Source organism: Megascapheus bottae, chromosome 14, assembly GCF_031878675.1.
Source record: "Megascapheus bottae isolate mThoBot1 chromosome 14, mThoBot2.hap1, whole genome shotgun sequence".
Taxonomy (NCBI): Eukaryota; Metazoa; Chordata; class Mammalia; order Rodentia; family Geomyidae; genus Megascapheus; species Megascapheus bottae.
The window spans coordinates 23,270,832-23,297,866 of NC_143522.1; the positions used below are offsets into that span (position 1 = coordinate 23,270,832).

Here is a 27,035-nt window from a genome sequence, read left to right on the forward strand (position 1 = left end):
GTAACTACTGAGACCATCTGTGCAGGAGACATGATTTAGTGTGTAATTCAATCCTCGCTGTGTGGTAGGAGCGGTAATCCTTTCCCACACCAGTCTCCATGCCTGAAAGACGCTACCAGTCACCTTGATGCAGTTTTTAATTCATAAGTAGACTTCACCTTAGCCACTCTTTGTTGATATATTTTTTAATTGGACTTGACTTTGCTTTTTTTTTTTTTTTTTTTTGTCCTGATGTGGAACTAATGCTAAGCCTGTGGCTTGAAAGGAAAACTCTAGTCCAGAATGAATTTCATGTCTAATTATAAACCTGTAACCAAAACTCAAGACATGCTGTGCTGGTGTCCGCCGTGGCGCTAGTCCATTTAAAAAGCCCCCTTAAAAGCACACTGCATTTAGCATGGCATTCTCTTTTTGACATGAAGACTGGATATACATTTTTGGGGGCACTAAGGGGCCTATTAGCAAGAAGCTTGGGCTGCAGCATATGTGTGTGTGTGTGGTCTAGATTTGCTAGGAAACAGTGGCAGGTTTCTAGCGAGGCAGTGAGAAGCTCTTGGCAGCCAAATGGGTGCATTCAGGGCCGATTAGAGACCCTCGGCTTCTCTCCCCCTCTCCTACTCCCTGTCTTTCTGGCATTTTGTAGCTTGTTTGGTTTTCTGCCAGAAGGGTGGGTTAGAGCGGTGGAGAAGGGGACATTGCCCATGTGCTGCTACTAATTCTTGGATTGGGTGTCTGCTAGAGGATAGGTTGACACCATGAGCTGTTGGCTTGTGCAAGTACCTGAATCTGCCAGGAACTCGTGGTTTGAATGGTTCTTTTGGGGCTTGGGGGTGGGGAGATGTCAAAAAACACAGGTGTGGACCTTGGGCTAGTTGTTGGGATGGGAGGTGGTGATAGCTTATTTTCAAAAACCTCCCTCCTATCTCTTGTCCTCTCACTGGATTTTCTATCGGTGTTAGCTAGGATCCTACATGGAAACCAGAAACCCTACCCCTCTGGGGAGTACTGAGTTCTGGTGTGGAGCCCAGGTGAGGCCAGGCCCTTCAGCTGTATACCCTCCAGGCCTGGGCTGAGTGGCAGCACAGGAAAAGAGCTTGGGTGTCTTGGCAGTACCCTTGGAGTTGGGTAGCACCTTGAAAAATCTTGCCCCTACTTCTAACTACTCTATAAATATATACATATATTTATATATATATAAAGTGACTAGTTTAACTCGTGTCCTGCTTTTAGCCTCGAGACTTGCCATAAGAAACTGCTGAGTCCTTGGCAAATGCTCTCTTAGTTTGGTTCTCCATCAGGCCAGGGTAGGCATAAAGCAAAGCAAATGAATCTCCATTCTTCTGATGGGCTTTCAATGCACTGTTGCCAGAAAAGGCTTTTTCTGAAAAATTTTTTTTGACAAAATAAATTTTTGCACACTTTAATTGGTGTCTTTCGGCGACTTCAACACATTGAAGATGAGCTGTTGTACATATTTTTATATTCTCTTTATAAATGCATGTCCGACTGTACTTGTAACAATATTGTAAGGAATGGCTGTCCTCTAGGCCTAGCACTGCTGTTACATGAGAGGAATCGCATATTATTAGCCCCTCAGCATCTTGGAAATTTCTTCCTAACAAAGAATGTCAATTTGGTCAAGTCTACTCTTACGTTCATTCAATTCTTAGATTCATTTCAACTATTTATTGTATATCCTGAATATATTTCCCCTTTTGGCAGTGACTAGATTTCCACTAACATGTCTTCATCTATCCCTACAGCTGGCCGTGGTTTTTTTTATCCCTTGAGGTTGTCCCATAGGACACAGATTTCTTTGCTGTCTTTCCCTTGGAGTAAGAAGGTAGTGGCATAGGGTGGAGTGTGTGTTCTTTCTCCAAATCTATGATAATGTTCTTTCAACACTTCTGTAGCAAAGATGGTGGGTGGTTCTTTTGTTACCAAAGTTACCTTTCACCGTGGCTCTTGGGAAAAGGAGATGTGCTTGAACATTTGTGTAAATCTTGAGATGAACTGTTTGGAGATTTAACCACCTCCTCTGATGGGGGACCAACTCTATGGAAATTGTAAATAAGTTTTATTTATAAACCTGGCACTGTATTCAATAAACATTTCTGCAGCCTTTCATCTCTAACTGCGAACTGTGTAGGTTTTTAGTTTGTGTAGCTACCTTTTGCTCTCAACTTGCCTTTGGGTGAAATTCTCCTGTGGTCTTAGCACAACAGCTGGGAGCGAGGGGCCCAAGATTCCGCAGACGAGTCTGGCAGCCTTAATCTAGCTTTAGTTTGGGTGTTAATACTTGACATTTTTAACCCAGTCTCTTGGCTTCTTAAGATAGTCATACTTAAACTGTGGCTGTGATCTTAGCTACTCAGGAAGATGAGTTCTCAGGATTGTAGTTTGAAGCCAATTTAGGCAGAAAACTCCAAGAGAGTCATCTGGAATTAACCAGCAAAAACAAAACAACAACAAAAAAAACTCAACCACCCAAAAACCAAATAGAAGTGGAAGACTGCGCTTATGGTTCAAACCTATAATCCTAGCTACTCAAGAGGCTGAGATCTGAGGATTGCAGTTCAAAGCTGGCCCAGGCAAGAAAGTCTGTAAGATATCATTAATGACCAGAAAACCAGAAGTAGAACTGTAGCTGAAAGTGGTAGAACACTAACCTTGAGTCAAAAATCTCAGGGACAGCTCCCAGACCCTGAATTGATTAATTCATTCATATGATCAAAAATTAAACATGTCACTTGAAATATGATGTAAAAAATCAATGTTAAATTCTTTAAATAAAAAAATACCACAAAAACTGAAAGGAAGGAAGAGAAGAAACGGGCTGTTACATGCTTAAGTGGTAGAGTGCCAGCTGAGCAAGAAACTCAAGTGAGAGCACGAGGCCCTGAGTTCAAGTCCCAGTAGTGGCACAAAAGAAAGGGGGAAAAATCTACAGTTGCTTATGTAGAAAATGTATACCATAGATGAATTTCCCTTTGGTCTTTATCCTTTATATTAGGCCAAGGCTGGGAGTTGTGTTAAGGAATTTGTAGGTTCTCGGTAGCAGAGAGGCCACATTGAAAGGAAGGATAGGATGCAGCATACTACAAGCCAAAGCTTTGGGGACCCCTTAGTGTTGTCCCATATTCAGTTTCAGGAACCCCTTTTTGCTTCCAGAAGGATTTTTCGCCAGGCATGTCACCTGGTTACAGTTCCACTGCACAAGCAGGACAGAAATCTGGACACGAGGAAAGAGATCACTGAAGAGACCCAGTGTTGGCCAGAAGGCTGGCGATAGCCCTTAAGCCCTGAGGGTGGCCTAGAAACTACCAAAAAAGCTGGGCTACAGGGCACATGGCCCCAGGCTGTAGGCTCAAGTTTTATTCCTGTTCCTTATAGCCTTGGGACTACAATTTTAGGCTTCAGTTTCCTCCTTGACGAGTAAAGGTTGTTGGACAGGCAACAGCCCTCAGCTTTCTAGGATTCTGATCACTGGATGTTTAAACTGACTGAAGCTTAGAGTGCAAAGGCATGTAGGCGTGTGACTGTCCTTTGAGATGACAAATGAGACTGTATTCTCAGCAGCCCCATGAAGGAGGTGGGGTGGTGATGGTGGATGTAAGCTTGTGGTTAAGTTGTGATCCTGGGAGGAAAAAAAGTAACTTCCATTCTCTGCCCTGGATGGAAATAGGAAGCTACCTTTGGGGCCTTTGAGGTGGAGTGCAGGTGACAGCTGTCATCCGGTTTGGGGTGGGGTGGGGGTGGGATTTCCGATTTCAGCTCCACTTCCTTGGGCTCTGGGGGGTTGGAGCACCCAGTGACTCAGGACGCCTTAAAAGGAAATAAAACATAAAGCTTTTTATAGCTCTATGCTTCTCTCCCACTGCCCTCCGCACCCCCTGCTAGGGAGTTGGGGGAAAGCAGCTCATAGCAGAACCACACCCCAAAGCTGACTGACGCTGTTGGCCAACTTCCCAACTCCTTGACTGTCCCTGAACTTGTTTTTTTGTTTTTTTTTTTTTTTTAAAGGCAGGAAGTGGCGCTGTGGTCAAGGAGAGCCATAGCCTTGAGCTGAAGAGCTCAGGGACAGCACCCAGGCCCAGAGTTCAAGCCCCACAACCCAATGAGGAAAAAAAAGTGGGGAGGGGGGGTAGTTTCCTCCTAGGAATTATTTGTGTTTTGTTGGTGTCAGCAACCTTTGGAATGAGTGTGAATTGACAACATTCAGATATGATTCAAATGTCACATCTTAAAAGTTTTCAGGCCAGGGGTTTGGCCTAGTGGTAGAGTGCTTGCCTAGGATGCATGAAGACCTGGGTTCAGTTTCTTGGTACCAAATACATAGAAAAAAGCCAGAAGTGGTGCTGAGGCTCAAGTGGTAGAGCTCTAGCCTTGAGAAAGCTCAAGGACCGTGTCCAGCCCCTGAGTTCAAGCCCCAGGACTGGTGAAAGAAACAAACAATAAAATCCCACCCAATTTTTACTTTTACGAAGTCTGGAGACTCCTCTGGTAAGACAGTAAGATGATTTCTGGAGCATTTTGTTACAACAGTTGTTTGTTTGTTTTACTTATTTGTGTGAATACTGAGGCTTGAATTCAGGGCCTCATATTCTCACTTGGCTCAATCTCTAGAACAACAACAAATACAATAGGTAATTACAAAATAATATTAAAAGCCTAGCGCCATTGGCTCGTGTTGATAATCCTAGCTACTCACGAGGCTGAGATCTGAGGATCATGGTTCCAAGCTAGTCCAGGCAGAAAAGTCCCCTAGAGACAGACCCTTATCTCCAACTAACCACTCAAAAATAGGAAGTGGAGTTGTGCCTTAAAAGAGTAGAGCACTAGCCTTGAGCAAAAGAACTCAGGGATGGTGACCAAGTCCTGAGTTCAAGCCCTATAACAGACAATAAATAAATAATAATATTGTTTGAGGGCCTAAGTTCAAATCCTAGTACTGGTATACACATAAAATAATACCACAGTTAAAAAGTCCGGGCAATATATTGTAGATCAAATTTCCTCCCAACACAAGCATCTGTATTAGATGATTCCCAAACTTTTTGAAATACTCCTAGTTTCAAGAAGTTTGTCAACAAATAGCTCTTCCTAAGTTTTATAAAAGTATTCTTTTGAGTCCGAAAACTGCTATTTATTGTATAAAATTTGTGATATGAAACCACCCACTATCTTATAAACTATAGTTATCACTTTACATTTCCAGAATTTTTCTTACCATATGGATATAGAGAAAAAAATTTAGTATTGAATCTTTATGCATAATGCTTAAAAGTGAAGAAGATTCTCTAGTGTATACATATATCATGATTTTCTCCTTATGTCTCCTTTTTCTTGAGATACAATTTATACATTGTAAGTGGTTTTTGTTATAATCACCAACATTATCAATGTCTAGTTTGGGGTCATTTTTTTTTCTAGTGCTGGTGTTTGAACTCAGGGCCTTCTGTATGCTGGGCTAGTGCTCTACTACTGAGCTAAACCCCTAACACTTAATTTTATGGTATTTCCTTCATTCTTTCCAAACCCCTATACTCATGGTAGTCACTCACCCACCCTTCAACCCCTACAACTACTAATTTACTTCCTGTCTCCATGGAGCTGTCTATACTGGATCTGTAAACAAAATCATCTTATTTATAAAATTTTATTGTCTTTTTATAGTAAACATTTCTTCACCTACTTGAGTTCTTGAGCTTAATTTTTAAAAATAATTTATTAGTTTTTATTTATGTTTTCTTTTCTTTGGTGGTGCTGGAGATTCTTTTTTTTTTTTTTTTTTTGCCAGTCTTGGGCTTGGGCTCAGGGCCTGAGCACTGTCCTTGGACTTTCTCAAGGCTAGAACTCTACCACTTGAGCCTCAGCACCACTTCCGGCTTTTTTTCTATATATGGGGTACCGAGGAATCAGACCTGGGTCTTTGTGCATGCTAGGCAAGCACTCTACCACTAGGCCAAACTCCTGGCTCCAAATTTTTTTTTTTTTTGCCAGTCTGGGACCTGAACTCAGGGCCCGAGCCCTGTCCTTGAGCTTTCTCAAGGCTAGAGCTCTACTGAGGAATTGAGTTCAGGTGTTAGTGCATGCTTGGCAAGCATTCTAGCAGGAGGCCAAACTCCCAGCCCCTTGAGCTTAATTTCTAGGAGCTGGCTATCTTAGTACGAGTGGTATGGCTGGCTAACTAATACTCTGTTTCCGTGCATCTCATTGTGAACACTTGTTGACTAGATTGGAATTGGTGTCGCTGTTTCTACTCATTGGTTCCACCTCAGCTACATGAAGAAAACCCTCAACATCTAATCCTGCTTTCAACCAGCCAGCTTTGCTCTTTTTCACTTAAACCAAGTTGCATTCAGGCTTAGTATCTTCTTTTTCCCCCTTTTTATAAGTTAAGAAGTGCCAAATAGATACATTGAGCCTGGAGTTTGGCCTAGCAGAAGAGTGCTTACCTAGCATGCACAGAGACCTGGATTCAATTCCTTAGTACCACATACATAGAAAGCTGGAAGTGGTGCTGTGACTTAAGTGGTAGAGTGCTAGCCTTGAGGAAAAAGCCCAAGGACAGAGGTCAGGCCCTGAGTTCAAGCCCTAGGACTGTCCCTTCCCCCCCAAAAAATGATGGCTTGAGGCCCTGAGTTCAAGCACTAATACCAGCATAATTGGGCTGGGAGTTTGGCCTAGTGGTAGAGTATTTACCTAGCATGCACAAAGACCACAGTTTGATTCCTCAGTACCACATAAATAGAAAAAGCTGGAAGTGGTGCTGTGGCTCAAGTGGTAGAGCTCTAGCTTTGAAAAAGTCCAAGGATAGTGTTCTGGCCCTAAATTCAAGCCCCAGGACTGGCAAAAAAATATATATGTATATATACGCAAGTGTATATACATATATGCATATACACATATACATACATGTATATACATATATGTATATTTTTATCTTTTAAGAAGCTTTTTCAGACTTTTGGTAGAAAGACATTATCCAGTGCAACTGCCAAGTAGTATGCCAATGAATAACTTATACCATCTTAAATACACAAGAACAGAGGTAGACAGCAGAAAAGTGTATAAAGCAAGAACTGGCTGGGTGCGGTGGCTCATGCCTGTAATCCTAGCTACTCAGGAGGCTGAGATCTGAGGACTGAGGTTCAGAGCCAGCCTGGGAACTACAAAACCCTGAGACTCTTATCTCCAATTGACCTCTAGAAAATGGGAAGTGGGGCTATGGCTCAAGGTTAGGGCAGTAGCTTTGAGCTGAAGAACTTGGGGACAGCACCCAGTCCAAGGGTAGGGTGGTAGCCTGGAGCTGAAAAGCTCAGGGACAGCGCCCAGGCCCAGAGTTCAAGCCATGCAACCACCACCACCACCAACAAAAACATAATTGCAGAGATTTTTAACATACTTCTCTTGTTAATTGGAAAATTGTACAGTAGAAGAGTTGAACTAGACAGTTAGCAAGTTTAATCCGATCTGTATGCAGAAGAACGCAACCAGTGACGAGAGAAGTCATGTTAAAGATGTTAAACATTAATCAGCATTATTAACCGGTAATATATACATTAGTGTTATAATTATGATAGTATATAAAATTGATAACAAGTAACAAGATAATAAAAGGTTAATTAAGTGAAGAATCAAGATTGGTTAATATTAGATTACAGGATAAGTTTCAGTAGATTAAAAAATTCTGTTATTTGTCAACTATGAAGTAGATTAGAATAATTTAAAAATAGAATTTTAATTTTCTTTATTATTATTATTTTATGTTGTACTGAAGAATTGAAACCAGGGTCTCATGCATGCTAGGCAAATACTCTATCACTAACTACATTCCCAGCCCTAATTTTCAAGATAAATGTGTGTGAGTGTGTGTGAGTGTGCGAGTGTGCGTGTGCGTATGTGTTGTTCAACACTGAACTCAGGCCTTGCGTTTGTTGGGTAACCACTCTACTACTGAGATACATCTCAGCCTAGGGTTTGTTTTTGTTTGGTTTTGGTGCTTGTCCTGGGGCTTGAACTCAGGGCTTGGGCGCTGTCCCCGCAGCTTTCTAGCTCAAGGCTAGCACCCTACCTCTTAAGTCACAGTTGCATTTTATGCTCTTTTTTTTTTTTTTTGCCAGTCCTGGGCTTGAGCTCAGGGCTTGAGCACTGTCCTTGGACTTTCTCAAGCCTAGAGCTCTACCACTTGAGCCTCAGCACCACTTCTGGCTTTTTGCTATGTATGTGGGGTACCGAGGAATCGAACCCGGGTCTTCATGCATGCTAGGCAAGCACTTTAACCACTAGGCCAAACTCCTGGCCCCTCCTTTTTTTTTTTTTGGTAGTTAATTGGACATGAGTCTCAAGAACTTCCCAGCCTAGGCTTGCTTTGAACCTTTATCCTCAGATCTCAACTTCCTAAGTAACTAGGGTTATAGACATGAGCCTCAGTGCCTTATATTAAAATGCTTTTCTTTTTGCTTCAATGACTTTTCTATAATTAACATTCATATATAATTTGATTATTGTAACCTTATAAATGCAATTTAATTGGTAAGATTTCAGAGTTTTCTAAGTCAGGCATGGTAGCTCAAGCCCTAACTACCTGGGAGATGGAGAGCTGGGGAGTCCCAGTTCAAGGCAACCCAGGGGAAAATATCGGAAAGACTCCATTTCAACTACAACTGGGCATAGTGGTTCTCATCTGACATCTCAGCAGTGAAGAACAGCACAGTGTCTGGGCATGGCAGCGTGCCTAGCATTTCAGTCATGCGGCATCTCAGCACAGATAGAAGGATCATGGTCCAGGTTAACTGGAACATGTAAGATAAACACAAAGGAGTGGGTAGAAAAGGCTCAAAGCACTAGAGTGCCTCTAGCAAACACCAGTTCAAACTCCAGTACTGAAAGAAAAATGATTAGACAAACCTCAAGCAGCACTAAGCAAAACCAAAAAACGTTAAGGATCATTTAACATTAAACCAGGGGTGTGTGCAAGTTCATGAGCATGTATACATGTTTAATGTTAGACTGAGTATGATAGAACATGCATGTAATCCCAGCATTCAGGGGCTTGAGGCAGGAAAATCAGAAGTTTGAGGCCATCTTGAAATACATAATTGAGACTCAAAAAGATAAAGAGAGGAAAAAAATCACTTGATGCTAGTAAATGTGATAAAATGAACACTTTCCTAGAAATAGACCCAAGAAGAAATAGAAAATTTTAAAGAAACTATTGAAGGAATTGAGCTGCTATGTGCCGTGAATAACTGAAACTGTGATCCTCCCACTGAGAGATGAGACTCTCATTCCACTCTTGCGAGTAGAAGTAATGGTTCTGACCACAAGCCTTATAGATTTCTTAGAACTTTCTGGAAGCTCTGCTATATCTAAATTGTAGGCCAGAATAGAAGTTTAGGTGGAGAAGCTCAACATGGGGCTAACCTTTCTCCTAGGTACCAGCAATGTGGATACAGTCATCATGGATTGTCTAGACTAGATGAGAGGAAACATCCAGCTGTATAAACCTGCCTGAAGTCTTCACTCTGAAAATGATGAGATTAAAAAAAATGTATAAGCCTGGTGACAGTGGCTATTTGAAAGGCTGAAATTGGAGGGGTTGTGATTGCAGGCCAGCCTGGGCATAAAAGTTTTTGAGACTCCATGTCAACAAAAGAAGCTAGGTGTGGTGGTGCCCAGGTATGACAGGAAATCTAAACAGGGGGGTTGGAGTCCAGATATGCACCTGAGCAGAAGTGAGATCCCACCTCAAGAGTAATCAGTCAAGAAAGGGGCTAGGGACATGGATCAGCATAAAGCATTTGCCTAGCAGGGGACAAGTCCTGAGTTCAAATTCCAGTCCTTGTGCCCTCTTCCACCTGAATTGTGCTTGTTTTAAGCCAGTAATAGGATTGAACAGCTTTTCCACTGCTCTGGATGCATTCATGTAGGACTCATAGAAGGGTATACTGCATCATTGCTTTATTTATTTATTGTTTTTGCCAGTTGTGAGGCTTGAACTCTGGGCCTGGGCTCTGTCCCTAAGCACTTCAGCTCAAGGCCAGCACTCTACCCCTTGATGGAATTCAGAGGACACAAAAATAATCATTTCCAAGTGTGCAGCTCAGGGACATTTGGCACTTCCACATGTTGTACAATCACCATCTCCACCAGCTTCCCAAACATTTCATCATCCTAGAGATGTTCCTCTAGTCACAAACTGTCACCCCCTGGTCCTTGCTCTCGTGGCTACCATCAGCAGTTTGCCCCAGTCTCTGTGGATTTCCCTACAATGACAATTCTATACTGGAGGAACCACATGTGCTTTTTTTGGCAGGGGGGGGGGGGGGGAGTGGCTAACTCAGGGCCTAGGCATTGTCCTTGAACACTTTTTGCTCAAGGCTAGTGCTCTGCCACTTGAGCCACAGTACCACTTCTGGCTTTTTCTGTGTTATGTGGACCTTAGTACTACTTGATAAACTGTGACAGCTACCTTGGGATCTCCAGAAAACTGGAGTGCAGGGGCTAGGAGTGTGGCCTAGTGGTAGAGTTCTGCCTAGCATGCTCAAAGTCCCGGGTTCGAGTCCTTGGTACCACATACACAGGAAAAAAACAACAAAAAAAAAAACCCAGAAGTGGCCTTGTCTCTCAAGGGAAGAGTGATAGCCTTGAGAAAGCTCAAAGATAGTGCCCAGGCCCTGAATTCAAGCTCCTGGACTGGCAGAAAGGAAGAAGAAAAAAAGGGGAAAAAATAGACAGTAAAAGAAACAAACTTACTAGTTACCATGGAAACCATCTAAAATTCACAAGACTAAAACAATGCTTTAATAATCTCAAAACCCCCCGTGTTTTTTCTCTTCTTAAAACATACACATGCAAATCCCATTGTACCCCATTAGTCTGATGAGAGATGTGGCCTGGATGATTGGGGATTCAGGATTGGGGGTGCGGGTTATGTAGCTGAAGGGATGTTCAGAATTAGTTTTAGGGGATTAAGTTAAAATATGAACAAACATTTGAAATGCAAAAGATCTAAAATCCTCTTGCAGCTGAGTATAAAAAAAAGAAGGTAAAAGCTTTAGGCTGGATTAAAGAGGGAGAAAATATGAGGGTGGGGGAGGGGTTGGGGAAGGTGAGGGAGTTACTAGTCACCTCTGGGCCTCAGCCCCATCTTTATGGGTGACAGGGGTGATATTTTCTGTTTTGTGAAGAAGTTGAGCCCCTGTCTTGCTACCTAAGTTGCCATATTGACCCCAGGACAGCTGCCCTGTTGGTCCATTGCTGGCAAGTGCCCTTAGCTCTCAGGATGAGCCTATGGGACCTATTTACTGCGCCCCTTCTGGGATTTTTCTCCCTGAAGGACCTCAGGAAGTCTCAGTCCTACAGGCTCAGCCATGTGCTTTGCCTAGGTTTTTTATCTCACGCTCCTAGTTCCAGCAGAGATCTGACTGGCCACAGAGATTAATTAAAGATGGTTAAGAGGTCCAGTTAGAGTAAATGATATACAATGGATGTTGGCTGGAAATTCTAAAAGCAACTTCTCTTTGGCCCAAGGGTTCTACATCCACAGATTCAACCAACTGCAGACATAGACTTCATTATTCCCTAAACAACAGAATAGAACAACTATTTACATGGCCCTTATATTGCACCAGTATTGTAAGTCATTAGGAGGTTGGTCCGTGTTGGTTATATGTAGCAAAGTGTAAGTTAAACTCAAGCACTGATTTACACTGATTGTCGAGAGACTCCAACATGAGATTTTGGTATCTGAGGGGTTCTGGGATGCTGAAGGATGGCTGTACTACTTTTAGAGTATCAGTGAAACTTAGCTAAGTATCTACTTATTGTATAAGCTCGCCTCCCTTTTTTAAGGAAGTCTACTTTGGATATCTCCTCCCACATATTGCTCTGACATCTGAGTTTCTCATTAGGTGCTGACAAAATATACCTGGCTCCAGGGGTGGTTCAAGGACTCCAACAGTCAATCCTGAATAGTTCCCTAACACTTAGTACTGGTCAGGGAGCCATTCCAGCCAAGAGGCTTTGCTGAAGGCCCCTATCATTCTCTGTTCATAAAAGAAACGCAATAATCCTCTGTGTGTGTGTGTGTGTGTGTGTGTGTGTGTGTGTGTGTGTGTGTGTGTGTCTGTGCCTGTACTGGCTGTACTGGGGCTTGAATTCAGAGCCTTATGCTTTAGCTTTCTCTCTTAAGGCTGGCACTTTACCATTTGAGCTATACCTCTACTTCTGGCTTTTTGCTAGTTAATTCGATATAATGTCTCATGATTTTTCTGCCTCAGCTGGCTTTGAACCTGGAACCTTGGATCTCAGCCTCCTGAGTAACTAGGATTACAGGTACAAGCCACTGGGAGCAGGCACAGTGACCCTTTTTTATTCCACCCCCAAAGAGGTCTAAGATTTAAGCCCCATCCCTGTGAAAGCAGGAACTCAACATTCTAAAATGTCCGGTGATTTGTCCAGTGTCATGTCACCTTACACTAGCAGAACTCAAACTCAGGTCTTTTGGTGCTATCTGTGTTCAGATAGGCCTAAGCCTAGCATCACACCTGTTACCTCCTGGACTAGCTTGTGTTTTCTGTTGGGGACCCCCTGGGCCAGTTACCAGGTAGCTATGGATTCTTCGCAGCCTGGGGCAGGCCAGCCTCATCCTGACCATGTCACATCCCAGGAGCCTAACCAAGGGGCTGTGCCTCCCCGGCAGAGCAACATAAATTCATGGAAATGTTTCACAAGGGCGTTTTTCCTCTGCTGGTCTCCATTTCCTTGAAAAACACAGGCTTAGAGGTAAACAGTCATGCTGCTATAAGGGAACAAATCCAGACTTCCTTCCACATCCCCCGCCCGACAGCTCTGCTTCCTCCATCCTTCCTCCCTGCACAGGCCAGTGGCCTCCGAAAGGCCTGAGAAGGCGGAGCTCCAAGGACAGAGGGGGCCTCGCAGAGGCGAGCCACAGAGCCACCTGGAGCCTCAGAAGCTTCTGCCATCCCATCAGCCAAATTCTCAAGTTCCTCCTGTCTTTCGACCCTTAGACTGGACCATATGCCCCAGAGAAGTAAAACTGAAGGCTGAGGGGTGGGTGGGGGGCTTTGCAGATGGGAGGGGATGCTCTCTGCATGAAACAGAGGCTGCACTTAAGCAGGGAAAAGAAACCGAGGGCTTGGACTATGCTTTCTTTTTATTCTCAGCTCCTGAAATTTGCATTGTCAGCTCAGTTTTCAACTTCTTGCAATTAAATACCCTATAAGGAAAGTTTGTGAAATATTCCAAACTGTAGAGGGCAACACAGCTTGTTGTGGCAATAACTGATTAATGCAAAGGCTTAGGAATCCTATAGATAACAGGCAATTAATGATGATATCATCCTTCCAATTTTATCTCTTCTTCTCCCCTTCCGCTTTGGGGCCTGGCACTATGTTGGGCCTCAAAGAAAAACTATAAAGCAAAAATCAATAACATAAGAGGAAGAATAAGTAGCCAGGCATGGTGGCTCATGCCTATAATCCTAGCTACTCGGGAAGCTGAGATCTGAGGATCAAGGTTCAAAGCCAGCCCGGGCACAGAAGAACCAGAGACTCTTATCTCCAATTAACCTGTAGAAAACAGGAAGTGGGGCTTGGCTCAAGGGTAGGGCAGTAGCCTTGAGCTGAAGAGCCCAGGGACAGCTCCCAGGCAGAGTTCAAGCCTCATGACCCACAGGAAAAAAAAAATAAAGAAGAATAACTACCACTTATAGGAACTGAAGAATTTTGCTTAGTTGTTGCTTACTTGTTTTGCTCTATTTGTTTATTGTTCCTTTGTGGTTGTCAACAACCTGTTCCAGATCATATGATTGTAAGATCCAGTTCCTGCTCTCAGGAAGCTTGCAGTCTAGCATAGATAGCACACATGAGTAGCACTCACTCGTGCACACCTGTCTGTGCCACTGGGTTGATAACCATCATTGTCCAACTCTCACCTGTACACCAAGGTTTTGGCAGGAAGGTCTGCCTTGCTCCCAGGTGCAGACAGAATCCTATGAGCTGAGGTCATGGGAAGCTCCTGGCCCCAGTTGGATCTCTATCTATTGAACTTGGATCATCTCTCTGGTGGCTTCCACTGCAGAATTACCAGAGCCCTGGTCCTCTGCTTTTGGGAGGAGATGTTCTGTCTTTCTTTTCCTCACCTGCGGGGAGGTGGCTGGGGCAGAGTAGACATGTCATGTTAGCAGTTGTGTCCAAAAGTGTGCCTTTATGTATCTCCCCTTTGAAGCTATGTGTGTTCTGTTTGAGTAGATGCTATGTTTACTATGGTCCTTTCTCTTGAAAACTGAGCTGTCAGTGAATGATGTGGGACCAGGATTTGAGCTCATCTTTTGTTGTTAAGTGTGTTGTGGGGTTGGAGGTGATGTTTGTGGGCTGGGCTTAACTTTTCAAAGAGAAAGATCACATCCATGTGGCCATATTTATCCAACTGTCAGGAGCCATGCATGCATACTGTCTCAGGTCTCACAATAACTGTGGGAGGTGATTGTTAAGATTTAAATTTTACAAATGAGAAAACTGAGGCCTCCTAAAGAGTGCCCAAAGGGATATCTCTAGCTTAAGCTTTTCTCTAGCTTTTTTTCCCCCATGGAAAGTAAGTTCTTCATGGCTGTGTGGTTTGGGGCAAGCTCTAAACTTCTCTGAGCCCGTTTCCTTATCTGTTCATCAGGCATAAGAAATCCTTTACCCAAGGTCCTGGTGAGGACCGAATTAAGTGACTTAAAAGGTCTAGGACATAGAAAAAGCTAGATCAGAGTTAACAAGTCTTTTCTTCAGCAGTAATAATTCCAACTCTTTTCTCAGAAAGTTTGATTCTACTTTTATCTCAACTTTGCTCAATTCAAACCACAGAAACATAGCTCATCAGAGGCCACGTGGTGAATGGTGGCCTTCAACACATCCTCCCACCACCATGTACTGAGTTGCCACAGGCCCCAAACTATGCAGGCAACCAGTCCTGGATTGAAATCAAAGCTGTGAGCTAAAAGAAGGCTGTTTCCTTTTCATGTTGATTTATTGCAGGTATTGGTTACAGTAATTGAAAGCTGACGAAGTCAGGTACAGATCAAGTTGTTCTGTGCTCATAACGTGGCTTCCACCCACTCATAGCAAGAGCCATTTGTACAAGGGCTTCCATGTCTCCCCCGCCGGCCCTCTTGTCACCTGCTGACTGTTGTGGTCTCACCCATCTACTTCTGTTCCTCCCACACACAGCCTTTGCTCTGCTCCCTTCTGCCTGGAGCCCTGATCACCCACATAAAAGAAAGGCCACGTTCTTCACTCCCATTGAGTCTTTGCCCAGGTATCACTTGCTCAGTGAGATCCAGTATATTTAAAACTTCAACCTCCTCACCTGCCCTTTCCCAACTAGACTGTGTGTGTGTGTGTGTGTGTGTGTGTGTGTGTGTGTGTGTGTGATGTAATTGGGACTTGAACGCATGGCTTGGGTGCTATGCTTTGGCTTTTTGCTCAAGGCTAACACTCTGCCACATCTCAATTTTCGGTTTTGTTTTGTTTATTATTGTTTTTATTTTTTTCTGAAGTTAACTGTAGATATGAGTCTCTTAGACTTTCCTTCTCCTGGCTGCCTTCAAACCATTACCCTCAGACCTCAACCTTCTGAGTAGCCAGAATTACAGATGCTGGCATTCAGCTAAAACTAGTTTTTAGTTTTGTTTTGTTTTTCCCATCCTGGGACTTGAACTCTGTGCCTAGGCACTGTCCTTGAGCTTCTTTTGCTCAAGGCTGGCATTCTATCACGGTGAGCCAGAGCTTTACTTGTAGCTTTTTTGAGTAGTTTATTGGGGATAAGACTCTCAGGAACTTTCCTGACTGGGTTGAGTTGGGACTTTGATCCTCAGATCTCAGCCTCCTGAATGGCTAGGATTATAGGCCTGAGGCACTGGTGCCTGGCTAATTCTAGAGTTTTTTTGTGAAGGAGTTTCAGGGCTCCTTTCCAAGACCTGCTGAGATGGAAACTTTTAGAACATTGATGAATGTGGTTGGTAAGATGCTTAAAATTTTGATTCTTCCTGAATATTGACCTCCATCTTCTCAAGTAGAACCAATTTGGATCGCTCCTTGGGGGTCTTCTCCTTTTCTCCTTTGTGTGGGGAAGGGTTCTGAGAACAGGAGGGGAGGAGGCACAATAGTGTATGTGTGTGGTGTGTGTGTGTGTGTGTGTGTGTGTGTATGTGTGTGTGTGAATCCCTCCCAGGTCCCTGTGTCCCTCAGGCCTGGGGCTCACCTGTGAGATGGAGTGAGCCTGGTCCCCAGATAAGTGTGGCTTTTTTTTTTTTTTTACTAGTCCTGTGGCTTGAGCTCAGAGCCTGACCACTGTCCTTGGGCTTTCCCCAAGGCTAGCACTCTACCACTTGAGCCACAGCACCACTTGTGGCTTTTTCTGTGTATGTGGTACCAAGGAATTGAACCCAGGGCTTCATGCATGCTAGGCAAACACTCTACCTACCACTAGGCCAAACTCCCGGCCCCAGGTGTGGCTTTTGTTATCCCGGGCTTCTAACAAAGCCTCCATTGAAGTCTGTAATCTGATCTAGGATTGGCAGTGGAGTCCATCTTAGATGACCTGATCTCAGATGGGCAATGGGGACAACTCTGTCCTCCTAGGGTTGCACCCGGTGGAACAGCTTTAAGGAGAACCCCAAAGGCAGGTGGGGGAATCTTACATCTTTGGTAAAGCTTTCAGTTTCTAACAGAGTAGTGAAAATGGCCTTCTGTCTGCCCACAGTTGTTCCTTTCTTGTTCCGGAAGGCAAAGGGGAGGGAACTGGAAAGGAAAAAAAAAAGAATAAATACTGTGGCAAGAGGGAAGCCTCCCTCAGCAGTCCGGGTGAAGCTGGGAGACGAGGGTGAAGGTCAGGGAAACACGCTCCTGCCCACCCTGGCCTGGAGTCTTTGAATGGCTGGTTTACAGCAGGACCACCTGGTTTCTCTGGCTAGAACAAAAGGAGGCTGCTTGCTGAATCTTAGTCATTGCTAAATGCTGGCAAATTACCAACCTTGAGAGCAGGACGGCTTGCAAAGTTCTTGGTGGCTCCAAGCTGGAGACAATTTATTCAGAAGAAATAAGGCCACATCTGCTGAGGTAGTAGGGACACAAAGAACTTGGTGCAAGCTGGAATGTCTGAGTGGAACCAGGCTTCTCTGCAGTGGGCCATGCTCTCCCCTAGCCAGCCTCCATGCTCTGGGAGAGTCTGCTAGGAAACCATGGATGTGAGGGGTGTGTGTGTGTGTGCTCTTTAAAAAAGAATAAAGCCTCTACTACTCCCAAGGCTGAGAGCATTTGAAGGGAGACGTGGGTGGGAGGAAGTTGCAAAAAAATTTTTTTTTCAGCCCGAGATGGAGGGCGTTGGAACAGATTCCAAAAGAGAGGAAATGCATTGTGGGCTGTTAATTCCACATACACTCCGACAGCTCCAAGTAAGAAGGGAGCCACTGGCTCAAGTAGGTCCCCAACTTATGTACCCCAACCTTTTAAGGGTAGAGGAGAGAAGGACAGACAGGAAATCTCTCTGTTAGGGAGGAACCTCAGTTGATCCTCCTAAAACTGGGTATGAGAGACTAGACTTTTCTAACTCGAATACTTTCATCTAGAAAAACTAGTTTTATGACCAAGTAAAACCTTACTAATATGCTTTAGTAATAAAGTTACTCTTGCTTACTTTGGGAGTGTATATAAATGGAACTATTCAGTATGAATTAGTCTAATGTGGTAGAATCCTATTCTTGTAATCTTTCTCTCCTGGAATCTCTATATAAATTTGGATGTTATTAGAAAAGTAGTAGATGTGAGCTAGCCAGTACAACATGTCATTTTGTTCACTCTTCTATATTTTCTTTTTCTTCTTCTTTTTTTGGTAATGGGGCTTGAACTCTGGGTCCCTGAGCTCTTCAGCTCAAGGCTACCACCCTACTCTTTGAGCCACAGTACCACTTTTGTTCATCCTTTTTTGTATTAGTGGCAAAATACCTGAGATATGCCACTTAGAAAGAGGAAAAGATTTATTTTAGTTTGTGTTTTCAGTCTTTAATAGTTGCTTTTGGGTCTGTGCTAAGTCAGTACATCAAGAATGCCAGACTTATTTTATGATAGCAGAGAGAGAGAAAGAGAGAGTAACAGAGATAGTCAGAGAAAGAGAAAGGCAGAGAGACAGAGAGAGACAGAGAAAGGAGGAGAGAAGGAAGGAGAGGGAGTGAGTGAGAAGGAGGGAGGGAGGGAGAAGGGGAGAGGAGGAGGAGGGAGGAAGGGGGAGGGAGAGACAGACTAGGATCCCAGGATCCTTTTGTACAGTAAGCCTCTAGTCACCTGACATACCTCTGTTAGACTCCACCTCCTAAAGATTCCATGGCCTCCCAGCAGCCTCTGGGTGACATTCTAGACCTTCACTGTTGCAAGCAGCCAATCATCGTAAATGTCTTCTGCTTCATTTAGTAGAGTCATCAATGGCTTAATGACAGATGTGTTCTTGTTCCTAGGGCCACAATGAACAAAACAACAGAAAATTAAATCAGGCCCAGGAGACAATGATGCAATTTAGACTTATGGTAAACGCAGGCTGTATGGGGCCTGCTGCCAGCTTTGCTTGGCAAAACGGTTGTACAGTAAACATATTTTAATCCATAGGCATACTCTTTACAAGGACAATGAAGGCATAGCACAGTGGAAGTAGAAACACAGTTGTATGTGCTATTCTTTTCTATCACTGGTCTTGTGGCGTGTTTGTAGATGCCAACATTACTGCAAATGGGTGGAATCCCTCCTTCTGCATGGGACTCTGCTTATGTCACCAGGCCAAGAAATTCTTCTAGTCAGTCCTCTGTCATCTGTTGTTGTTGTTGTTGTTGTCAGTCCTGGGGAATGGACTCAGGAGTTGAGTATTGTCTCTTAGCTTTTTTCCTTCATGTCTAGCACTCTACCACTTGAGTCACAGCTCCACTTCTGGCTATTTGGTGATTAATTGGAGATAAAAGTCTCATGAACTTATCTCCCAGGTTGGCTTTAGAACCACGATCCTTAGAACTTAGCCTCATGAATAGCTAAAGTCACAGGCATGAGGCACTGGAGCTGGCTACCTCCCTTGTTATCTTTTGGGTCCACAATCCCACATGTACTGTGCTGTTGACAGAAGCATCAGTGTGCAGCATGTGTCTTGACCCAAGTAAGGACAGTGGCAAAATAAACCCGAGGGCCAAAAGCATGGCCTAGTGGTAGAGTGCTTGCCTAGCATGCATGAAGCCCTGGGTTCAATTCCTTGGTACCACATACACAGAAAAAGCCACAAGTGGTGCTGTGACTCAAGTGGTAGAGTGCTAGCCTTGGGGAAAGCCCAAGGACAGTGGTCAGGCCCCGAATTCAAGCCCCAGGACTGGCAAAACAAAAAGAAAAATATCCCCTAAAATGTAGGTTGGGCATATCATCTCTCAATTTCACCGTTAGCCAGCTTACTGAGAGAAGCTGTGATTTTCTGAATTTCTTCTCCCAAGGAAATGTTGATTTTTCTCCTTATAGGTTCTGGCATGTGAAGCTGAAACAAAATAAAACCAAAAAATGAAATCACATATAATACTATGGCATTTTATAGTGGCTAGATGCCTTTCTTGCTTGACTCCCAGCTCATGCCTGGAGAATCTTTCAGGCCCCAACTTCATGCCAGGACTTAACTTCATGTTAAGTTTTGAAAAGCACTTTCTCACAGTTTCCGACAGGCATGGATCTATTTCCTCCTATCATCTTAAGGGAGTCCCCGTGGTCACAGTCATATCCTACCACACCCCTGGGGGTACAGGTTTTCAGGAGGTATTCACAGCTGGGATGGGACTGCAGGGAGAGGGCTTCTTGGCTGGAGAATGGTGATGGTAGAGTAGAAAACTATACCAGCCACTCAGTGTCTCCTACTCATCCTAGCTACTCCTGGTTGAGATCTGAGGATTGAAGCCAAGTGGGGCAGGAGTCTGTGAAACTCTCCTCTCTAATTAATCACCAAGAAAAGCCAGGAGCAGAGCTGTGGCTCAAGTGGTACAGTGTCAGACTTGAGCTTAGAATCTCAATTCCAAGCCCGGAGACCAGAGCTCTGTGCCTGCTTATGCAATAAAGCAAAATGGAACAAAAGGGTGGTTGGTCATTGTGGGAAATAAAGCCAGAAGTCGGAGGTAGAAAGAGTTGGCTCCAGTTCTGGAGTGGAACTCTGAATCAGGGAATTCTTATGACACTGGCCTCTTTGCCAGCTCCTTCCCTGGACAGAGGATAAACTCAAGCCTTGGAGTAGCTTGCCTAAGTTCTCATAACTGGACTGGCAGTTTGAAACTCTCAAAGCCATGCCCAGGCCTAGGTGTATCCTGGCTCTCCTGTCACCACCCAGAAGACCCTGACTACAAAGCCAACAGCATGAGACACAAGAATGAGCATGCCCCACCTCTCTGCAAGATCAGTCCTCCTTTCTTTAACCAGTCAGGCATCTCCCAGCTCTATCTTCTCCATCTAGGAAGCTCCCCAAGTTCTCACTTGCATCTGCTTATATCCAGACTAGTATGCCCCACCCCCCAACAGTCTCTCTCCCTGGTGTCATTCTGCTCTGCCATCTATGTACACGGGAGAGTCCTGTCCTTGGAGTCAGGCCGATCTGGGTCAGGCCCTGGCTTCCTGTCTCTGTACCCCTCTGTACCTCAGCATCCTCATCTGCATATTAGGGTGAAGTATCAGGACTACTTTTTAGAGTAGGGTCAGGGCCTTTAGAATGGTTCATTCCAGGCCCTTCTCACTGGGGCATGGGCTCTGTCCCCGAGCTCCTTTGCTGAAGGCTAATGCTCTGCCATTTGAGCCACAGGCTCTACTTCTAGCTTTTGGTAGTAAATCAGAGACAAGAATCTCAAAGACTTTTCCTGCCTAGGCTGGCTTGGAACCAGAATCCTCTGATCTCAGCTTCCTGAATAGCCAGGATTACAGGCATGAGCCATAGGTGTCAGCCCCTCCCAGTTTTTTTGAGTAATTATATATATATATGCATATATATGAGAGACAGAGGTATATGGTTTTTTTTGAGTGAGATATATATGGTATACATCTCACTCATCTATATATCTATATTTATATATTAATAAAGCATAGTGGTTCCAGGGCAAATCTAAGTCCTGAACAGTTCAGCTCAGTGAGGACCTGCCATTTATCCCTGACGTCTGTTGCAGGCAAGCAGGCACTGAGTACCAGAGGCTTTATTTCTGCAGAATTACTTTGCACCCCCCGCCCCCCACTCCAGGCCCAAGCACTGGACTATCTGCTCCTAATCTCTCCTAAGATTTGCTTTTTCCCCAAACAGAAGGCTTCACTGTTTAGAACCTGGGGCTCTAAGTTTGGAACAGGCAGCAGCTGGCAGCTGCCAGTCCCCAGATCTGCTCAGATCCGGGGCCGAGGCTCCCAGCTTGGTCCTCAGCCCTAAGGCCCTCAGAACGCGACTTTCTGCAGAAACACTTCCAGCAGCGCCAGAACCGGGTGTGGGGGCCAGGCAGCCAACCACGGCGGCTGCAGAGCATTACCTCATCACCGAGGGCTCTCATTGGCTGGGATCTCAGCCTCACATCTGCATCCCAGCCTGGTCTGTGGATGCGCAGGGCAGAGCCCGGGGCCAGACCAGGCCGAGGTCAGCTCGACTTATAATTAGGAGGAAGGCGTGGGGCCAGGATAGATGCCAGCGTCCTCCCCTGTCGTCCTCTGTGGCCATCCCTTGACAGAAACCAACCACCTCCAGCCCGGGCCGCTGGCTCAGGTGCTGCACAGCTCCTCTCCCCCTTTCCCGCACCCTCCCCTGAACACCTCCTCCCCCATCTCCAATGCAGGACTGCAGGGGAGGAGGGGGGGGCAGGAAGCTGCTTAAGGCTCCTTTTCAGCCCCAGAGCCTGGCTGCCAGTGGACACTGGGATAACGGCTAATGTCAACTGAGGGTTTCATTGATGTCATAATGGTTTAGAGATCCTGATATTAAGGCTGGGCGAGGAGGCGCCACCACGGCCCACCATGGCGCACTAGAGCCCAAGACCACCAAACCGGGATGGGGTTGGGGAGCTGGGGTGGGGCCCCAGGGCTGGGTGCATCGCCTTCAATGATGTCTCGGGAATGAAAGAGGAGCCTACTAAGCCTCACCAACATGCCAGGGTTGAGTCTGCAACCTGATGGGCAGTCTCCAGTGGCAGCCTCCTCGCTGGTGGGCGCAGGCCATTCTGAGAAACCGGCTTCAGACAGTCCTGGAGACGGTGGGGAAAGCTGTGGTTGGGATTCCTTGGTTTCAGTCCTGATGGGTCAGAAAGAATCTCAGCTCTCCTGAGCTCCTCCCCTCCAGCCCCTCCCGGATTATGTGCCACAGTGGCACATTGCTGCCTCATTGTGTCCTCTTCCCAGTCACCCCCCCTTCCCTCCCTTCCAAGGGTCCCAGGTGGAAGTTTCTGGTAGATAAAATACTTTTATTTTGTTCTTGGGAGTATTGGGGTTTGAGCTCAGGGCCCCACACGTATTAGACATGCATGTACTGCCTTTTTTGGCTTTCATTGTTTTCCAGACAGTCTCACTCTTTTTGCCCATGGTTGACCTTGGCTCTTGAGCTCTGATCTATACCTTTCCTGTAAGCTAGGATTATGGGCATGGATGACTACACCTGACTTAATTGTTGAAATCTGGCGCTCTCTCTCTCTCTCTCTCTCTCTCTCTCTCTCTCTCTCTCTCTCTCTCTCTCTCTCTCTCTCTCTCTCTCTGTCTCTGTCTCTCTGTCTCTCTCTCTGTCTCTCTCTCTGTCTCTCTCTGTGTGTGTGTGTGTGTGTGTGTGTGTGTGTGTGTACTAGGGCTTGAATTCAGGGCCTCTTGCTATCTTTTGACTTTTTCACGCACCGATGGTGCTCTACCACTTGAGCCATGCCTCTAGTTCTGGCTTTCATGCCGGTCAATTGAAGATTAGTATCTCTCAGATTTGTCTACCTGGGCTACCCTTGAACCTTGATCCTCAGATGATCCACTGTCACCTGGCCATTTCAGTTTTAAGAAAGAACTTTGAAACTCCCAAGAACAAGCTGTCATTTGATAGTGAGGTCTCTGTATGCCAGCAAGGGAACTCCGACATTGACAAGACCTCTGCAAGACCTTTTACTACACTATGAGCTGCAGGCACAGAGGAGAATGAGCAGCAGGGAGCCAGTACTGTGGCAGATAACAGTTGTGATGCCTGGCTAGTGTAGCTTGGGCATCTGGGAGCACAGGCAGGGATCTTGAAGGACGAGGACACAGAAGTCTGCTGTGCAGACAAGGGCTGGGAAGAGGACTGCAATCTTTCATTCAAGTTCTAGTTTCTGATATAGAAGGGCATGCTGTAGAAAAATGTAAGTAGCAGTTGAGGACAGGACTGGGGGACTTTAAAAATGCAGAGTGGCCTTCACTGTGAAAAAGAAGCCTCTGGGGAAACTCTCCCTACAGGGTTCCAAGAGGGCCCTGGACCTTGCTCCCTCTTGACAGGCCTATCAGCTGGCTCCATTCCTCCTTTCCCCTCCCCCAGCACAACCTGTCCATTCTAGTCCCTGGTGCTCCAGAAGGAGGCTCTGGTTGCGTATCCTAGCAACCTAGCAACCTCAGAGGCTGGCATCTGCAGGGCCAGGCTCAGACTCAAGGCTCTTTCTAATTCCCCAGCCTTCCTTAATGGTGAGCCTTCCCTCAGGGATGTGGGGGAGGGAGCTGATGGAGGAGGGTGCGGGAGGCCTGGATGAGATCTTCCCAACAGCATAGCCAGAGATGGGGGTGTGGGAAGTTCAATGGGGTCCCTTAACTGAATACTCCACCTGCCTGTCGTCAGGCCAGTTAATAACCGTTTAGAATATAATGAATCCAGATAGTGATTGTCAGTGACCACCAACATCCTAGATACACCTCAGACGTTGTGTTCCTCCAGATGAAAGATCACAACCTGTCTCCAGGTTGCAGGACTTATGAGGGAGGGGAGGGGGGAAATAAGGAAAGGATTAATACAATAGCTGAGTTAATAAGTTTAAACCATATTGTGGGGGCATGGCCAGATTTTCCACAGCAAAATAAATGCCACAGCTTTCATCAACAACAACAAAAAATTAAAGACGAGGGGGGAAACAGGAGGAATTTATAAATTAACAGAAGCTGAAGAGAAATAGCAAACCAATAATCACACATGAGTTAATTTGGATCCCAATTCTTAACACATTAAAAATCAACCATAATGATAAAAGCTAAAACCATTCATGAGACAATGGAGGAAATTTGAACACCAACTGGATATTTAATGGCATTCAGGGGGGAAAAAAGGAGATAACATTGGAGGTTTCATACTGAAACATTTAGGAAAGCAATGCAAATTGTCTTAGATGTGCTTTCAGGGTTAGATGATATGAGATCAGTCCTGAGTCAAACAAAATTACCGGTATGGAACTTCTGTTATTGTTTTTGTGTTGGTACTGGGTCTTGAACTCTCTGCTTTTGGTTGTTTTTCTGTTGTTGTTGTTGTTTTGTTTTGTTTTGCTCTTAACTGGAATTCTACCACTTGAACCACATCTCCAATTCTGTTTTCTTTCTTTCTTTCTTTTTTTGCTGGTTAATTGGAGATAAGAGTCTCTTGAATTTGTTTACCTGGCTTAGCTTTGAACAATAATCCCCAGACCTCAACTTCCTGAGAAGATAGGATTGTAGGTCCTATCTTCTAGGATTGATGTCAAAAATACAGGAATACTTTTCTTTTGCTAGTCCTGGGCTTAAGCTCAGGGCCTGAGCACTGTCCTTGGATTTTCTCAAGGCTAGAACTCTACCACTTGGGCCTCAGCACCACTTTCAGATTTTTTTCTACGTATGTGGTATGGAGGAATCGAACCCAGGTCTTCATGCATACTGGGCAAGCACTCTACTACTAGGTCAAACTCCCAGCCAAAAATATGGGAATATTTTTGACATTTAAAATGACCATTTTATATGGTGTAAATGAATCCTTTGTAATATGTTTGTGATTTTTTTATAGCAAAACATTCACTTATAAATGATTTATGCTTGATAGTTATGCTATCACTCCAATCTATTTATTATACATTTTGTCCACGTACTGAATGCCATACTATAGCCATACATCCATACAATTGTTACACATTAACAAAAGATAAAAATATATTTGAAAATTTATTGTAGGGGCAAATGGAAAGGTTAAGCCTGTCTTCCTAGAAATCTCTGTTCAAAGGAAGAGATAAACAAGGCTTCACCTGTTGGACTGCCACTATTAGTGGTACATACCTGTAATCTCAGCACTTGAGTGGCCAAGACAGAAGAAGTTTTGAATTCAAGGCCAGCCTGGGCTGTACAGTGAGACCCTGCCTTAAAAACATAGTGAAACAATACGAAAATCCATAAAGAATATCATTTAAAAAGTCAGAGACAGCTGTAACTGGCACAGATTATTTTGTTTGCATCAATAATAATGGTATTAGCTGGGTGCTAGTGGCTCATGCCTGTAATCCTAGCTATTCAGGAGGCTGAGATCTGAGGATTACAGTTCAAAGCCCATCTCAGCATGAAAGTCCATGAGACTCTTATCTCCAATGAACCACAAGAAAACCAGAAGTGGCACTTGGGCTCAAAGTAGTAGAGCGGTAGCTTCGAGCTGAAGAGCTCAGGGACAGCACCCAGGCCCAGAGTTCAAGCCCTGAAACAGACCAAAAAAAAAGTATTAGTAGAAAGGATAATGATGATGGGAATTTGCTAGTCACATGGGACAGGCCTCTATCTGTTTGAACCACAGATGATGTGTGTTAGGCCATTCTTTTTTTTTTTTTTTTTTTTGGCCAGTCCTGGAAACTGCACTGAGGATCTAAGCACTGTCCTCAGGCTTTCTCCAGGCTAGTGTTGTACCACTTGAGCCTCAGTACCATTTCTGGCTTTTCTATGTATGTGGTACCAAAGAATTGAACCCAGGTCTTCATGCATGCTAGGCAGGTACTCTACCACTAGACCAAGCTCGTGGCTCCTCTCACTAGGCCATTTTTTTTTTTGCCAGTCCTGGGCTTGAGCTCAGGGCCTGAGCACTGTCCTTGGACTTTCTCAAGGCTAGAGCTCTACCACCTGAGCCTCAGCACCACTTCTGGCCTTTTTCTATGTATGTGGTACCAAGGAATGGAACCTGGGTCTTGGTGAGTGCTAGGCAAGCACTCTACCACTAGGCCAAACTCCGGCCCTCACTAGGCCATTCTTGAGGCACACAGTCCCCATACAGAATGCTGGCCAGATGACCTGGTGGTGGGGACAGAGGTTGGCTCCCAGGAGCGAGAGGTCTTCTATCACCTCTTTTTACCAGTGGCCTCTTCCAAGCTCCCACGATTGGGCTCCTCAGTGCCTTCTCCTCCACTCCTGGCTGTTTCTAGAGCTGGGGTCTCAGTATGTGCAGATGGCTCAGGTCAGTCTATGAAGGTCCTTGCCTAGTTCTGTTTTTATCTGGATGCTGAGTCAATCATCCAGTCAGCCACCAAGGTCTTATTTGCGGCTAGTTTAATGTCTCTGCTGAGCTCCATGCTGGCTGCTGTGGGGACACAGTTAACAAGTTTGTGTATCACACCTTGGCTCTACTTCTTATTGCCTTGTGGACTGAGACAAATGTGTCATCTCCCCCTTGGATCCTCATTTCCTCACTTGTAAATCTAGGATAACCTTGACTCACTAGGATTTGGGGGGAGGATTAAGTAAAATATACAAATATTGACTCGCATGTGGCACATGGTAGGCCTTAAGAAACAGTAACCTTTGTACTAATTTTGTGAGAGGAAAGTCAGGAAAATTCTAGATGTCTCTAGTCTTGATTCCACTTTTCCTTTAAGAACTACATATTTTTTAGCTGCTCTGTGTTTAGGTAGAGCCACATGATAATGTTCTGGCCATGAAATGGAAGCGCATGTAATTTTGGACTTCTGGAAGGGCAGCACAAAAGAGATGAAGTCCTTGTCTCATGTCTTTCTC

At 44.8% G+C, this 27,035-nt stretch overlaps 1 long non-coding RNA gene across 3 annotated transcripts; it reads right to left on the bottom strand.

Annotated features, from left to right (window-relative positions):
- Positions 1-3,372: 3,372 nt before the first annotated feature.
- LOC150054813 (uncharacterized) lies at positions 3,373-21,951 on the bottom strand. 3 transcript variants are annotated; one of them, XR_016537662.1, is made up of 5 exons: positions 21,578-21,951; positions 19,494-19,572; positions 18,363-18,519; positions 16,715-16,814; positions 3,373-3,825 (listed from the first exon to the last, which is right to left on the bottom strand). It is a non-coding gene; the product is annotated as an uncharacterized LOC150054813 (long non-coding RNA). The 3 variants fall into 3 exon arrangements; XR_016537663.1 differs by lacking the exon at positions 3,373-3,825 and adding an exon at positions 9,436-9,530; XR_016537664.1 differs by lacking the exon at positions 3,373-3,825 and adding an exon at positions 14,061-14,184.
- Between the last annotated feature and the right edge of the window lie 5,084 nt (positions 21,952-27,035).